Below are 16,421 nucleotides of genomic sequence, written 5' to 3'. Positions count from 1 at the left end.
TCAATGTGTAGGAGGACGCTTCATTGCAAGTTCGTGCAAAACCAAACACTTAACAATAAATAAATATGAAAATAACACATATACATTTATTTAATCAAAGCGTTTTTATGATACTTACAAACTCGTGGTGGCGAAGCGTGTCGTATCCTCCACTCCCAAGGTGTGATGATCCAGCAGAATCTAAACATGCTCTGGCTGCCTCTTTCTGCTGCTGGAATCGCTCAGGATGCTCCGTCAGCTCTCTACCAATCGCTGTCCACTCCTCTGTGTCCAACCATGCCGATTTCGGCTCATTGTTCCTGAATTTGTTTCTGGCCTCTGATCGACGATGTGACATGGTGCCAATCGCCACGCCCAAGATTCAGTCATTCGAGACTAATTCGTACCCCTCTGCCGGCATGTACTCCCTATGAATGGCCTCAACGATGTAGTTTTTCCTCTCCTGATCCTGAGCATCCCAATGCTCGATCAAAGAACGGCCAAACTGCACTGTGCAAAGCTGTCGTATCCTCTGTCGCATGGCCTTTCAGGCCGTATCCATGACCACAGCTCTGTCTCTGGTCGTATACACCTTGCTAGGATCATGCTCATGTGATCCCCAAGGTGTACGTGGTGTGCTCACTGGTGAAATGTCTATTGAAGAGAGCGATGGACGCGCTCTCGGTGGTGTGGAGGCATCGGTAGCACTGTCACCACAACAACCACCACCTCCAGAAGAGACACCTGAACGACACCTAGACCCTCTCGAAGAAGACCGGCCACTCCTCGGTGTAACTCGTACACTCGTCGGAGGTGTAGTGCCAATCGGACTCGGGGGCACACTAGTCAAGGGGGTAGGAGGCACACTAGTCCTAGGTGTAGGACGAGATGTATTGGGTCTGGAGGTGCCTACATCCCAAAGAGCTTGCGCCTGAGCAATCTGCTCAGGTGTAAACTACAACAAGAAGCTACCCATCTACTCGGATGACATGCCGGCCGGAGTGACTGGGAAACTAAATTCTGGTGAGTATGTATAGTCGTTGTCGGCCATGGCTGCAAAACTTAAATTCAAAGAACAACAGAAATACGTCAATTCACTATTCAACAACTTAAGCAATACAAATAACATAAAAAACAAAACTGTAACAAAAATCACTATATTTAATTGATGTCGCAAGTGTTCATTACAAATTACATCTTAACAAAAATTAGTGGTCACTCTCGCATCTTCTATGAGAGATGGTGCGCCAAAAATATCTATATCAATTTGTACTTCCGCATCTTCATCATCAAACTCCACTTCGTTATCGCTCTCCGCATTTAGCTCCGCATTTACGGTTTCATCTCCATGTTCTTATTCTGGCATTTTTTGGTCGCTGACTTCTACTTCAAAATCCTCATCCGTCTGTTGTGCCTCTGAGTCTTGCAACTGTTCAACCTCTATATCCAATCCTTCACACACTTGTTTGCTCCGTGGATCAACTTGAACGACAAACAGCCAGCGTGGTTTAGACAAATTTTCTTCATCCTTCTCATTCTGAGGCAAGCTTTTCCATGCATGGAAACCCCCCATATATTTTTGCCCTTTTACCCAAATATTTCCTATTATATAAGTTACTTTCGATTTTTTCTTCCTTTTTCACAAACGTTTTAGCCTTTATTAAATAAATAAAACTTATGCTAATCAATCACGATGTAGCATAAATAAGTAAGCTTTCTTTGTTGATATCTTTTTTGACCTTAAATATTAAATATATACATTCTAAATTACATTATATAGTTTAGTATTTTCTAATATGTTTTTCATGTATATATATTATTCCACCCTACCAAATATTTTATTCACTAGTTTTCATTTTCAAATCTCAACCCCACTTTCAAATTTCAATAATACCTCCATCTAGATGATTGCCAATCTTTTCAAAACTCTAGGTCATGTTTTCATACACATGAAGGAGCTTACACTTGAAGGCAAGAGAGAAGTCCACTCAAAGGGGACCACCAAAAGACCTTTGCAGCCATAAATAATACATTATTTGGCTGAATTTTTTAAGTAGAGAAGAACCCCGAATCTGAAGGATCGTTCAACATAAAAGATGTAGCTCATGATCTCAAATTTTAGCTCAAGTTTTTTCAGAATTTTTGGAGTTATGAACACGGAGATATGATTTTTGTAGTGGACCCCAGTTTTCTCGTGTAATGGTGACACAGGCCATCCCCAATTTTCTTCCCTCTAGAATGGCTATGGTTCTACAAGTCTTCAAGCATGATTACAAGAGACAAGGCTCTTTTAATGAGGTCTTGGCAAGTCTAGAGTGATTCTATCACCATTTTTGGAGGATCCATCCTCATCAACAATTTTTGGAGGATCCATCCTCATCAACAATTATCCACCTTCGACAACCTCTCTTATAATTTTCTTACCTCTCTCTTCTCTCCCTAATAAGCTTATGTCTAGCCAAAGCTAGACTATTGTAAATATCTCCTATCCTCTACATCCTACCCACATTCTCTCTTCTTCTCTCTCTATTGACTCTGGTATTTTGAATAATGAGGAGACAAGATGGGAGCCACAGTCACATGCACCCCATTTTCCTAGTCACCACAGTGGGACACTCACCTCAATTAGAAATATTGCTAAAACCTTCCCTCCTTCCCTATATAAGGAGGCCATGAGAGCTCACTTGGGGGGAACACACACACACACACACACACACACACACACACACACACACACACACACACACACACACACACACACACACACATACAAAAACACACACACCTATCCATACACACTTTTGTGCTACATGCTTGTAGCATGAACCCTAATCACATAATCACAACACCATCATCATGATCATCACCATGCACAAAAGATGAGCACCACACCTCCACACCACTTGTAATTAAGGGTTGAAGGCACAATTTCAAGAAGAAGAAGGGTGGACACACTCATGATATTCCTCGCCATCAACTCCCATCTCTCCATTATGCCTCCTACGATCTTGTCCCCTTCTCATTTTCCTGCCATACGCTACTTATTGTATTTATCTTTTGCAAGCAATCAACACACTCCATCTTGGTGCTATACTTTGTGTCGCTTTGGATACATCTCATTGTGAGTATGGTATTCCTTTCCTTTTTTTTCTGCTTATGTAAAGGTGTGCGGATTCGCCACCATACACACACACACTCTCTCTCCCTCTCATATTTCTATCATCTTGCTACTTCCATCTTGAGGTGTAAAGGTGTGCGGATTCGCCACCATACACACACACTCTCTCTCTCCCTCTCATATTTCTATCATCTTGCTACTTCCATCTTGAGGTGTGCGGATTCGCCACCTCTTGTATGATAAGTGAGCATACTCGCAAGTTTTCCCTACCTCATTATCTTCCTTACTAACATGCACGAGTAGCAAGCCCATTCTCACTCATTCACCACTCCTCTCACCTTACTCTCCGACCACCCCATTCCACATTTGGGCGTGGATCTTGAAATTGTTTTCCATGGCATGCTTCATTGTGTATATGTATGCGTCCTAGCCGCATATCTTGCTAGGTGGTGCCCCTATTGTGTATCCCCCATTATGAGGCCATTGTGCATAGTCTTGGTGTAGAGGCCACCAGGTCTATTTTTTCACTTCCCCCTCTCATTTGGTGCCCCCACTGAGGAGGGCTCTTGAAACCTTCAGTTTACAAGGCTGACATGTTTACTTCTCTTCATGGACGAGTGGCTTCTTGAATTCTCTAATTGCACCACTAAAGAGGAGGAGCTTCAAGAAGGTTTGACTCAAGTCATCAAGACACTCTTGCCATGGTGTTGTATTGTTAGCATAGAAGAGGTGGTAAGACCCTCTTTCCCTACTCAAATTGTTTACATTTCTCATCATCCCTGCAAGCGTAAAAGCAAGGCACAAGCTGCATCATGCTCACATTGTATCCAAAAACCGCACCTTCGACATGAGTGCAACCCAAAGTGAAGAAAAGGCCATCATTTTCTCCCTCGACATCCGCACAGGCGTTCTCACAACGGTAGGCTTTCAAGTAGCACCAGGCTTCTCTACATCTACGTCCCCATCTTTGCCACCTATTCCACCTACGCCCACAACAAGCCTTCACAACTTGAGGAAGCTACTACGAACAAGTGGTCCCTCCCTCTCCCTTGCACCAAAAGATTCAAGGGTTTTCTAGCGCCGACAATCACCCCGTCTCAAAAACAAAAGGGTAAATCCTCCAAAGTCTTTCTATACCTCACTCTCATCTCATGAGCCAGGAACTAGAAACAGCAGCATGGATTCTACGTCGTCTACCGAGTGAAGTGGCGGAGCTTGTCATCGACAAGGTCTTTGACACTGGTTTTGCTTGGCGGAAAGACAAGACCCTCCACCTTCAAGGGGTGTTGCTTGTGGATCAAGGCTATGATGACGACTTTACAGCTTGCTATGTATTCATCCAACTTGGATTAATACAAGTGGTAAGACTCACCACCTACCTCATCACACCTGTGTATACACTAGATGGCACTCTATCTTGCAGGAAAGTGAAGTTGCTCAAAGAGAGAGAGTTCAAGCTTTTCCAAGAGCTTGCTAGAGGGGCAGTCCTAGAGCTAGAAGACGAAGACAACCTTGTCCTATGGTACTATAAATTTGACCTCGACTACCAAGAGCTCTACACCTCCCACTATAACCTTCCACCACAAAGGAGAGAGCCATTCCGAATTATCATGTGATGGACCCAGCGCATCAGCTTTTTGCAAGGAACCAAACTTATGCACCACAACGAATTCGATCAATCAAAGTAATCTTGGACCACAAGATGTTTTATCAGCAGATCATTACAACCATGTTTGGTAGAGAACGACTGCAAGAGATAAACACCTCTTCTCTTCCCTTTATCCTCCCTATTATTAATCATGAAGTGTCTTTTGATGTAGTTATTTTCATCCTTGTATAGTATGTTTTCCATCCACCGAGAACCCATGTATTGAATCTCTATAAAAAAAAAAAAAAAAATCTAAGTCGAGTTAATTTTCTCACTCTCACAATGGCAAGTGTAGCATTTCCAACATTTACTGGTAAGGTGAGTGAGGATGCTGCAGACTTTCTAGACAACTTGGAAATAGCATGTTTCATCTCTGCGAGAGATGATGATGCTTCACGCTTGCGCATCTTCCCACTTCTAATGAAGGTGGAGGCAAGATCATGGTACAATGCCTTGGCACAAGAAACCAAGGAACAGTGGGAATTATTAAGAGCAGCCTTTGTCAAGCGTTTTGGAGAGGGCACAACATCAGAGAAGCTATGGCAATTGTTGACAGAGTTGAAGCAGGGCAGTATGCTGGAATACGCATCATATGAGTCAAAGTTTGTAGATTTATGGGGGTGATGGGTTGCATCGCTAAGAGAGGATGAGGGGGCACCTGATTTCCTAAAGAAGGATCGGTTTGTGGCTGGGTTATGGCCAACTCTTAAGAGAAGGTGAAGGGAAGGTTTCCTGCTACGTATGAGCTAGTAGTTGAAGTGGCCCGCCTTAAAGACAAGAAGTTGCGCCTACAAGCCAAGAATATTGATGAAGAGAAAGCCGTTAGGACCCGACCACCTCTAGCACCACCTACAACAGCCGCCCAGAGGATTCAACCACAAGAACCAATTGAAGATCAACAAGAACTGCTCAATCGAATCACCAATCAACTTGAGAATCTCTCAGTCCATTTGATACAACGAGGGCATGCACACAATCGCAACCAAGAGCAAGGAAGAGGACAACGAAGGCAAAACCAAGAATACCACTGCTACAATTGTGGGGAGGATGGTCATGGCATGTACTACTATCCACACCCAAGGAGGCAGAATTTCAATAGAGGAGCCAGGCAAAACCAGGTTTCACCACCGAGAGCAAGACCACCACCACCGAGGGCACCACAACAAGCACCACCCGTGCAAATCCTACAACCACCCATTCAACCACAACCACCACCACCACCACAACCTCTCATTCCACCCTTACCCCCACCACCAGTTGGTAATCAAACAGTAAGCGTCATCAGTCTTGAAGGTAAAGGAAAGGAGAAAGTGGAGGAGGATAAGACCAAGGTTAAAGGAGTAGATGCCATAGGGGTAAAACGCGCTAGGCATGGTGAATCTTCCCAAAAGGAAGAAAAGATGAAGACTAAAGGGGAGTCTAGCAAAAAGCCGTCCAAGTCACGATGTAAAATTGACATTGTAGATTTCTCTTTGGGTGAATGTTCTAAACCGTATGATTTGGTTCAAGATGTTTCTGTGCAGGGCCCAAAAATCACCTGGCCCAAATTACTCCACCTAGAACCTAGGGTGAGGAGACAATGGACAAAGATGGTTAGCACGAGATGACCAAAGCCAAAGATAGCTGGGGCTATCTCTGGGAGGAATCTAGATGATATACTACCAGTGATGGATTCTTACATCAAAGGTCAACACATCTCCAATATCTACATCGATGTTGGTGCACAAATATGCGTAATGAGTGAAAAAATGATGCACCGTTTGGGTTTACAGGTGAGTCGTCCGGCACCATGCCGAGCCAAAATGGCAAATAATTTAAAAGTTCAATGTGTTGGTGTCATAAATGCAGTTAGGATAAAGGCATTCAACACCGAGGTAGATGTGGACATCTTTGTCATGCCACACAAAGGGGAGGGCTATCCTATCATTCTAGGGAGGCCTTGGCTTATGGCAATGAGAGCTAAGCAGGACTGGGACACCGGCATAATCCAGATGAAGGATGCAAAAGGAAGGCCAATACTTTACGACATGAAGAAAGGTCGGCAATGCGACATGGATCTAGAAACCTCTATGGATGAGTTTTCTAGTGGTGACTCTTCAACCACTTTAGAGGAGGAGTCAACAGGGAGTGAAGGAAGTGATAGCTCCATTGAGGTAATGGGCCTCACATTCAACCACAACAAGGTGGACCCTTCAAATTTGCAACCACAGGTGAAAGTGGTGAAGACACTTCAACTACCCCTATGGCACGAGATTGGTGGAAGACGACCAAAAGTTATATTGACGACCACTTGGCAAGTCCTTTCTAGAGAAAGACTCATGCAGAGAAATGCAATTGAGGTCTAATGGAACTTTAGGTTTTCCTTTCTAATTGTGAACATTGTGTGTAACATTAATTTGGGAAGCTCTTTAAGTTGGGTTGCGACAAGAGTGGAAGGGTTGACATCAACAACTGGTGGAATCAATCTAGGACACACCCATCAAGGAAGAATGGTTTTGCATACTAGTAGTAACATGGAGTCATTTTTCAAAATGTGGTTTGCAGTTTATCTTTTGTACATGGTGGGCTCTCTTGTGCAACAGGCATCAACCATGCAATCTATCCATGTGGGCAACAGGTGTCTATCAATTTGGAATCAAGAAGGACAACAAGCAAGATATGAGGATTATGGCTTCTTACTCCCTTTAGGCTATGTGTCTGGATGAGGAAGCCATGCATGGTGCCGCTTTGGAATAATTTCAAGGACTGATCAAGTTCTTTCCATACCTTCTATCATTTATGCAAGAGTTAACTCTTGTCCAGCTTGTGGACTCAAGAATCATTATAAATGTGATCTTATGAAGAAGGCATTATTGCATACAATGGATTTACGCTTAGTGTGGGACCCAGGTGGACATCGAAAAGAACTTTGGGGAGCCTCATGCTTCCAAGGGATCCATTATTCCCTACAAGGATCTACCAGCCACCAAGGAGAAATCCTACTCTATTTCAACATGCTCCAGAAGAAGAGCTAGAGACATGAATACCTCTAGCCTTAGGGGGAGGGCTAATGAGGCAAGCTTTTCCATGCATGGGAACCCCCCATATATTTTTGCCCTTTTACCAAAATATTTCCTATTATATAAGTTACTTTTGATTTTTTCTTCCTTTTTCACAAACGTTTTAGCCTTTATTAAATAAATAAGACTTATGCTAATCAATCACGATGTAGCATAAATAAGTAAGCTTTCTTTGTTGATATCTCTTTTGACCTTAAATATTAAATATATATATATTCTAAATTACATTATATAGTTTAGTATTTTCTAATATATTTTTCATATATATATATTATTCCACCCTACCAAATATTTTATTCACTAGTTTTCATTTTCAAACCTCAACCCCACTTTCAAATTTCAATAATACCTCCATCTAGATGATTGCCAATCTTTTCAAAACTCTAGGTCATGTTTTCATACACATGAAGGAGCTTACACTTGAAGGCAAGAGAGAAGTCCACTCAAAAGGGACCACCAAAAGACCTTTGCAGCCATAAATAATACATTATTTGGCTGAATTTTTTAAGTAGAGAAGAACCCCGAATCTGAAGGATCGTTCAACATAAAAGATGTAGCTCATGATCTCAAATTTTAGCTCAAGTTTTTTCAGAATTTTTGGAGTTATGAACACGGAGATATGATTTTTGTAGTGGACCCCAGTTTTCTCGTGTAATGGTGACACAGGCCATCCCCAATTTTCTTCCCTCTAGAATGGCTATGGTTCTACAAGTCTTCAAGCATGATTACAAGAGACAAGGCTCTTTTAATGAGGTCTTGGCAAGTCTAGAGTGATTCTATCACCATTTTTGGAGGATCCATCCTCATCAACAATTTTTGGAGGATCCATCCTCATCAACAATTATCCACCTTCGACAACCTCTCTTATAATTTTCTTACCTCTCTCTTCTCTCCCTAATAAGCTTATGTCTAACCAAACCTAGACTATTGTAAATATCTCCTATCCTCTACATCCTACCCACATTCTCTCTTCTTCTCTCTCTATTGACTCTGGTATTTCAAATAATAGGAGACAGGATGGGAGCCACAGTCACATGCACCCCATTTCCCTAGTCACCACAGTGGGACACTCACCTCAATTAGAAATATTGCTAAAACCTTCCCTCCTTCCCTATATAAGGAGGCCATGAGAGCTCACTTGGGGGGAACACACACACACACACACACATACAAAAACACACACACACACACACACACACACACCTATCGATACACAATCTTGTGCTACATGCTTGTAGCATGAACCCTAATCACATAATCACAACACCATCATCATCACCATCACCATGCACAAAAGATGAGCCCCACACCTCCACACCACTTGTAATTAAGGGTTGAAGGCACAATTTCAAGAAGAAGAAGGGTGGACACACTCATGATATTCCTCGCCATCAACTCCCATCTCTCCATTATGCCTCCTACGATCTTGTACCCTTCTCATTTTCCTGCCAGACGCTACCTATTGTATTTATCTTTTGCAAGCAATCAACACACTCCATCTTGGTGCCATACTTTGTGTCGCTTTGGATACATCTCATTGTGAGTATGGTATATGCTTGTTCCTTGCCTTTTTTTTCTGCTTATGTAAAGGTGTGCAGATTCGCCACCATGCACACACACTCTCTCTCTCCCTCTCATATTCCTATCATCTTGTTACTTCCATCTTGAGGTGTGCGGATTCGCCACCTCTTGTATGATAAGTGAGTATACTCGCAAGTTTCCCCTACCTCATTATCTTCCTTACTAACATGCACAAGTAGCAAGCCCATTCTCACTCATTCACCACTCCTCTCACCTTATTCTCCGACCACCCCATTCCACATTTGGGTGTGGATCTTGAAATTGTTTTCCATGGCATGCTTCATTGTGTATATGTATGCGTCCTAGCCGCATATCTTGCTAGGTGGTGCCCCTATTGTGTATCCCCCATGATGAGGCCATTGTGCATAGTCTTGGTGTAGAGGCCACCGGGTCTATTTTTTCACTTACGCCTCTTAATTCCATAGTGGATCTATTGTGAACACAACTTGTTCACAATGCTACGGAAGTACAAATGTATCCCGAGCATCTGTCCACACCGGCCCGGAGTTCACTTGAATTAATCCACTCTTATCTTTGCGTATAGTTGCATTAGGCCCACTAGTAATAACTCTGAACCACTTGACATCAAAGATAAAAGTATCAAACTTTCTGAAGCTAATCTTCAAAATGTCTTGGATGTAGCCAAAGTATTCATGCTGACCAATCTGTGTGTTTTCATCACTGGCACTGGCCCGAATTTCTTGGACGAAGCTTGCTCTAACCCCACTATCGAAGGTCACCCTTCATTCGTCTATCCGCTACACTCTGAAGTGTCTCCCATGGGACCACAAAGCTCCGTATTTGTGATACTACAAGCACATAAATCACATAGTTTAGGGTTTACTAAAGCAATTTAGACCATATGGATTGTTTAAAAAGAAGTTGTAGAAATACTTACATGCCAGTCCCAACCCCTCGACATCTCCTCTTCTTCTTCAGTAATCAACACTCCGTTTCGCTTTGCCTACGAAATTGTTGCATCTAACCATCGACCAGTAGGAAAGTCTGGCAGCTTCTGAAGATGGTGAGGATAAGGCAGGTTTCTAGTGGCACGATTGGGCTTGAACTGCAAACGTTCTGTAATACGTCGTTGCTTTTCCTCTTCATAATTCTCTAACCACTTTTGCATTGCCTCTGAGTTGAGTAGACAGAATCTCATAACCTTTTCTCGCATTCTGAGATCCATCTTTCTCACTACTCCTTGTCCTTGCGGCTCGTCCCCTGTAACCTTGGCGTTGGTCTCATTAGTCCACAATCGGGGCATCTCTGGATCAAACTGATGAAAAATAGAGACTCTTGCACAAGCCATCCTTCAGCCATGCTACCCTCAAGATGAGCTCTTTGATGAGAATGAACCCCTTTAAAGTCTTCATGAATCTCTCCAAGAAGAACATCCATCTGCTGTTGAAGGTTCCAGCAACTGCAACTTCATCGATCACATGCACAAGCAAATGCATTTGGATGGTAAGAATGTTCGTTGGAAAATACTTCTCCACCATACACACTGCTTCAATTGCATTCAAGCGAGCTGCATCTATGTTGTCTTTTCTTATCTGTTTTGATGAGATCCAACGCACTAGCTCACTAATTTTATAAATGGTACATCTGATGTCATCTGTCAGACAATCTTTATGGCAATTGGTAAGATAAACTATAAAAATTTGTGCTAATCATGCGGCTTAAGACCACTAAGATTGTCATCTCTAGTAAAGGCCATTTTCAATCGCATGCACCCAGTAGGAGTCTGGAAAGAAGATATGGTCTTCTTCACTTGTTGCTCTTCAGCACGACTCAAAACCCATGGACCTTTTGGAATAGCATACACTCCATTGGACTTTAGTCGAGGCCACATCTCTGGCATTTGACCCACAGCCTTTAGGTCATCTTTCTGAGCTTTGCTCTCCCTTTTTCCAGTAATGGTCTTCCATATGATCTCTCCCACATTCTTAAAAATGTGCATTAGGTCAAGCAGATGCTTAATAAGCAAATCACTCTAGTACGGCAGTTCGTGAAAAATAGACAATCTCTTCATGCCGGGTGGGTTAAAATCTCCACTTTGTAGCCACATGTTCTTCCAATCACTCGCCTTTAGTGGATGCATGTCGTGTTTACATATGTTTGGCCCACGTACCTCATGCCCTTCAGGCAAAAATCGACCATGCTCTTCGTAGACTGTCTTGCCTAGGTAAACAGAGCGACGAAAGCCAAGTCGAGGACCACATTTTTGACATGCATGATTCCTAGAGTAGCTCAAGCCTGTAAACAGTAAAGAAAGAAATTAGCAGGGCACAATTAGCGATGATGCAGATTTGTATATAAGTTAAGGTTTCATGATAATAACCTGAACACTCACCAAAACCTGGCCAATCGTGCATGGTCCACATAAGAATGCCTTGCACATGGGTATGTCGCCATCCAATCGGTTGGGACATGTCAAGCACATTAATCCCTGACCACAATATTTGAAGCTCTTCTATAAGTGGTGCCAGATAGACGTCCATGTTCTTTGCTTTGTACTTTCCTGGGACAATGAGTGACAGTAATAGATGGCCTTTCTTGATAGCCATCCATGGAGGAAGATTATAATTCACCAAGGAAATAGGACATGTGCTCCATGATGAACTACGTAATCCAAATGGGTTTACTCCATCCATTGCTAACCCAAAATGGAGTGAACGAGGCTCCTCCACAAATGTAGGCCATTGTTCTTCTATGTGCTTCCATGCACAAGAGTCAGCTGGCACGCACATCACATCATCTGTGGATCTAGTGTTGGTATGCCACATCATCAAAGATGCTATAGACTTGCACCTGAACATGCTCTTTATTCTTGGAATGATAGGAAAGTGTCTTAGAACCTTTGCAGGGACAGATTTGCCTTGTGTGTCCTCTCTATATCTGTTTGATCCACACTTGGGACACTGTACTAGATCTACGTACTCATTTCAAAAGAGTATACAATCCTTAGAACATGCATGGATTTTATGATAATCCATGCCCAAGTTGGTAAGAATCTTCTTGGCAGCAGGTTGGGAGGGAGGCATGTGATTGCCTTCCGGCAAAATTTGCTCGTTTCGCAACCTGTCAATACATCACCACATCAAAATCCACGATTATTGGTTTTAATTTTGTGTCCATACTAAGCATACAATAGATTTACCTGAAAAGCTCTGTGACACTCGTGTCAGACCATCCATAAATAGACTGTAGATTAAGCAGTGCCAAAGATGTACGAAGAACTGAAATGTTTGCACCATTGTAAAGCGGTGTTCGTGCAAGTCTCCGCATCATCTCACCTTCTGGTTCAAGGTCACTCTCATGTCGTCGATGTGGATGTGATGACTGAGGTTGATCGACATAGTTTCCTTGGATGGTTTCTCCACCTTGGTTTTCAATAACTGGATCCATGTCATAAAACGCATCCAACATTTGATCCATCTCATCTTCTTGGAATGTGACATTCTCTGTTGGTGGGGTAGATTCCACTGGTGGTGGTTCGTTTGACATTCGTCTTCTCTGTGATGAAGTTGGAACATATCTATTTGTGGGGATTGATCAACTACATCCTGACCATGAGATCGAAAACGCAAATCTTGTAGTTGCTCTGCAGAGAAGAGACCGTTGTTGCGTATGTGCTGTTCACATATCTTTCGTTTTTGAAAGATCTGGTGCTTTCATCGCACAGAAGGACACGCCATCCTATCGTCCATAATTGATCTGTGTCTATCGTATAATAAATTAACAGTAAGGAGCATAGATTCTCTTTAGCCTTGTATATATAAATAGTGTAAACTACCTCACATTGTCTAGTCATGCCCGATCTCCACACACCTCGGTCTAGAGGTGCACGGAGATCAGGACCACCGGGTAAATCATGTCTTTATTGGTCAAATTAAAGCCTATATTTGTGGGTGCAACATACATACACACACACACACGTGCTCTTCAGACAATCCATGTAAACGGTCTCAAGATGGATTGTCTTATCTTCGGATCCATCTTCTTCATCTCCACAGTGTAAACTACCTCACATTCTCTAGTCATGCCCGATCTCCGCACACCTCGGTCTAGAGGTGCACGGAGATCAGGACCACCGGATAAATCATATATTTATTGGTCAAATTAAAGCCTATATTTGTGGGTGCAACATACGTACACACACACACATGTGCTCTTCAGACAATCCATGTAAACGGTCTCAAGAGTGTTTTTTTTATCTTCGGATCCGGATTTGACCTACGACTTGTGTATTTGGTATTTTTTCTGTCCGTTTGACCTACGGCTTTCCATAGGCGCTCTTGACATTGCCTAAAGACTACCTAATCGACTACGAATGGTTTCGGTAACCGTAGAATCAGTTTCCAAAGTCCGTTTGCGTTTTTTCGTAGAAAAACGTAATCGAATCTGACCTACGGCTTGTGTATTTGGCGTTTCTTCTGTCCATTTGACCTACGGCTTTCCATACACGCTCTTGATATTGCTTTAATACTACATAATGGACTATGGATGGTTTCAGTAGGCATAGAAGTCATTTCCGAAATCCGTTTTCGTTTTTCCGTAGAAAAACGCAACCGAATTTGACCTACGGCTTGTGTATTTGGCGTTAATTCAAACCCATTGACCTACGGCTTGCCATACACGCTCTTGACATTTCTTTAAGACTACTTAATGGACTATGGATGGTTTCGGTAGGCATAGAAGCCATTTCCGAAGTCTGTTTGTGTTTTTCCGTAGAAAAAAGCAACCGGATTTGACCTACGGCTTGTGTATTTGGCATTTCTTCTATCCGTTTGACCTACGGCTTGCCATACACACTTTTGGCATTGCCTTAAGACTACCTAATGGAGTACGGATGGTTTCGATAGGCATAGAAGCCATTTTCGAAGTCCGTTTGCGTTTTTCCGTAGAAAAACGCAACCGGATTTGACCTACGGCGTAAAAGCCGTTTATGAAGTCTGTTTGCGTTTTTCCGTAGAAAAACCCAACCAGACTTCAAAAGCGGCTTGTTTTTTGGGCGTTTTTTCTATCCATTTGACCTATGGCTTGTTATATGCCCCCGCCCAACCTTTTTTGAGGAGGAATCTTGTCTCTAAGAGCAACGACGGCGCTGTTGTTGCTCCTTAGAGGACTTTCATGTGTAAAGGTGAGAGTTGAGCTTCGAATGTATTTTGAGCTGGTCAAATGAAGTCAAAGAAGCTCAAGAGGAGTGCCCATGTCGGCCGGTTATTAAAAATGCTAGAGGAGAGTGAGAGAGAAGCTCTGTGGAGCGCTGTGATGGTTTTTGAGCAAGCAATGAGCCACCATCTTTACCTTTTGTGTTTTGTCGCTCCTCCCTTCCCCTTTTCTTCTTCTATTATGCTCTCGTACTAGCCGCGGCGTCGACGAAGCGTGTGTACGCCCAGGCTGTTGGTTCTTTGCGCACACACACACACACACACACACACACACAGATTGTGTGTGGAGAGAGAGAGATTCTGTGTGCTTTACATGCTGTCACTAAGAATGCCGAATGATGACAGCAAGATGCAAACGTTTCCGTTGGTCATGCAGGGCAAGGCCAAAGTGTGGTTCGAAGCACTGGAAGACGAGCGAAAGTAAATGTGGCCGGCATTACGCACGAGGTTTCTGCATGACTTTTGCAAGGAAGTGTCCCCGCTCGACATGGACACCAAGCTGAAGGCTTTGAAGCAGGATGTGGGCGAAGATTTCAATGTGTTCTTGGATCATTTTGAAGCTTGTCTTTATTCTCTCTCTTTCCCTCTCTACCTCTCTTTCTCTCTACCTCTATCTTTCCCTCCTTCCTTCTTCCTCTCTCTTTCTCTATTCTCTCTCTTTCCCACCATCTCCTTCTTTACCTCTTTTTCTCTTTCCCGCTATCTATCTCTCTTTCTCTCTTTACCTCTAGCTCTCTCTCTCTCTATCTTTTTTTCTCTCCCTCTATCTTTCTCTACTCTCTCCTTCTCTCTATTTCTCTTTCTTTCTCTCTTTTTCCCTCTCCCTTTTTTTATGTTTAATCTTGTTTCTACTCTATTTTTTTTACTACTTTTTGTTAATGTATTTAAAGATTTTTTATTCTATTTTTGGATATACAAAACCCTAAAACTAATTAACTTTAACCCTAAAATTAATTTCAAGAAACCCTAAAATACAATTAACAACAATAACAAATTTGAATATAAAATTAAATAACAATAACAAATTAAAATTAAACAACAATAACAATTTGAATTTTAAAATTAAATAACAAATTTAAATATAAAATGAAACCAAAATTAAAATTAATGTGTGTGTGTGTGTGTGTGTATGTGTGTGAGCAATGAGATTGTGCACTCACATACACTCATATGTGTGCACAAAAGCTTCCCGAGTAGCTTCCACATCTGCAAAAAAAAAAAAAAACACACACACACACACAAAAATAACCAAAAAACAAGGACAATAGGCTTACCTGTAGCAAGTAGAGAAGATGTGATGGTCTTTGCCCAAGCCCGCAGTAGTCCAAAGGTGCAGATCTGGTCGCGAATTGAGCGAAGAGAGAGAGAGAGAGAGAGAGAGAGAGAGAGAGAGAGAGAGAGAGAGAGAGAGAGAGAGAGAGAGAGAGAGAATGAGTTTTTGGAAACGCGCATAAAATAAGCCCGCGGTTTCGTTTTTACCAGTCGACGTCGGTACACGCTGCTGGATACGCGTCGGTATACACTGTTGGATACATGTCGGTATACACTGCTCGATACGCGTCAGTATCTGCGTCGGTATACGTGATGGAAATTGAAAATTGATTTTTTTAAAAATCTGAGCTCCCTTTAGTATTGCCGATGCACATAGCGACACCCGCCAATGACGTCGGTAAGTTGGTGTCGGTATTCAAGTGATCTCTAGTAGTGTTTCTTCTTTCCTTTTGGTTAATTACAATTTTGTAGGATGTTTTGGACATGGACTTGTGGGCTAGCCGGAAGGGGGGAGAGTGCACGGTGTTTGGGCCTCAGGTAGCCCTAGCACACTACATTGGCAAACTACTAATGCAGGATGTGTGCCTCAT

At 42.5% G+C, this 16,421-nt stretch overlaps 1 pseudogene; it reads right to left on the bottom strand.

Annotated features, from left to right (window-relative positions):
* Positions 1-1,333: 1,333 nt before the first annotated feature.
* Positions 1,334-10,571, bottom strand: LOC147453936 (uncharacterized; annotated as a pseudogene).
* Positions 10,572-16,421: the final 5,850 nt, after the last annotated feature.

This window comes from Adiantum capillus-veneris, chromosome 7, assembly GCF_014529385.1.
Source record: "Adiantum capillus-veneris isolate H3 chromosome 7, ASM1452938v2, whole genome shotgun sequence".
NCBI classification, from domain to species: domain Eukaryota; kingdom Viridiplantae; phylum Streptophyta; class Polypodiopsida; order Polypodiales; family Pteridaceae; genus Adiantum; species Adiantum capillus-veneris.
Note: the sequence above shows the minus strand (reverse complement) of the source record. Positions and strands in the feature narration are given on the sequence as shown.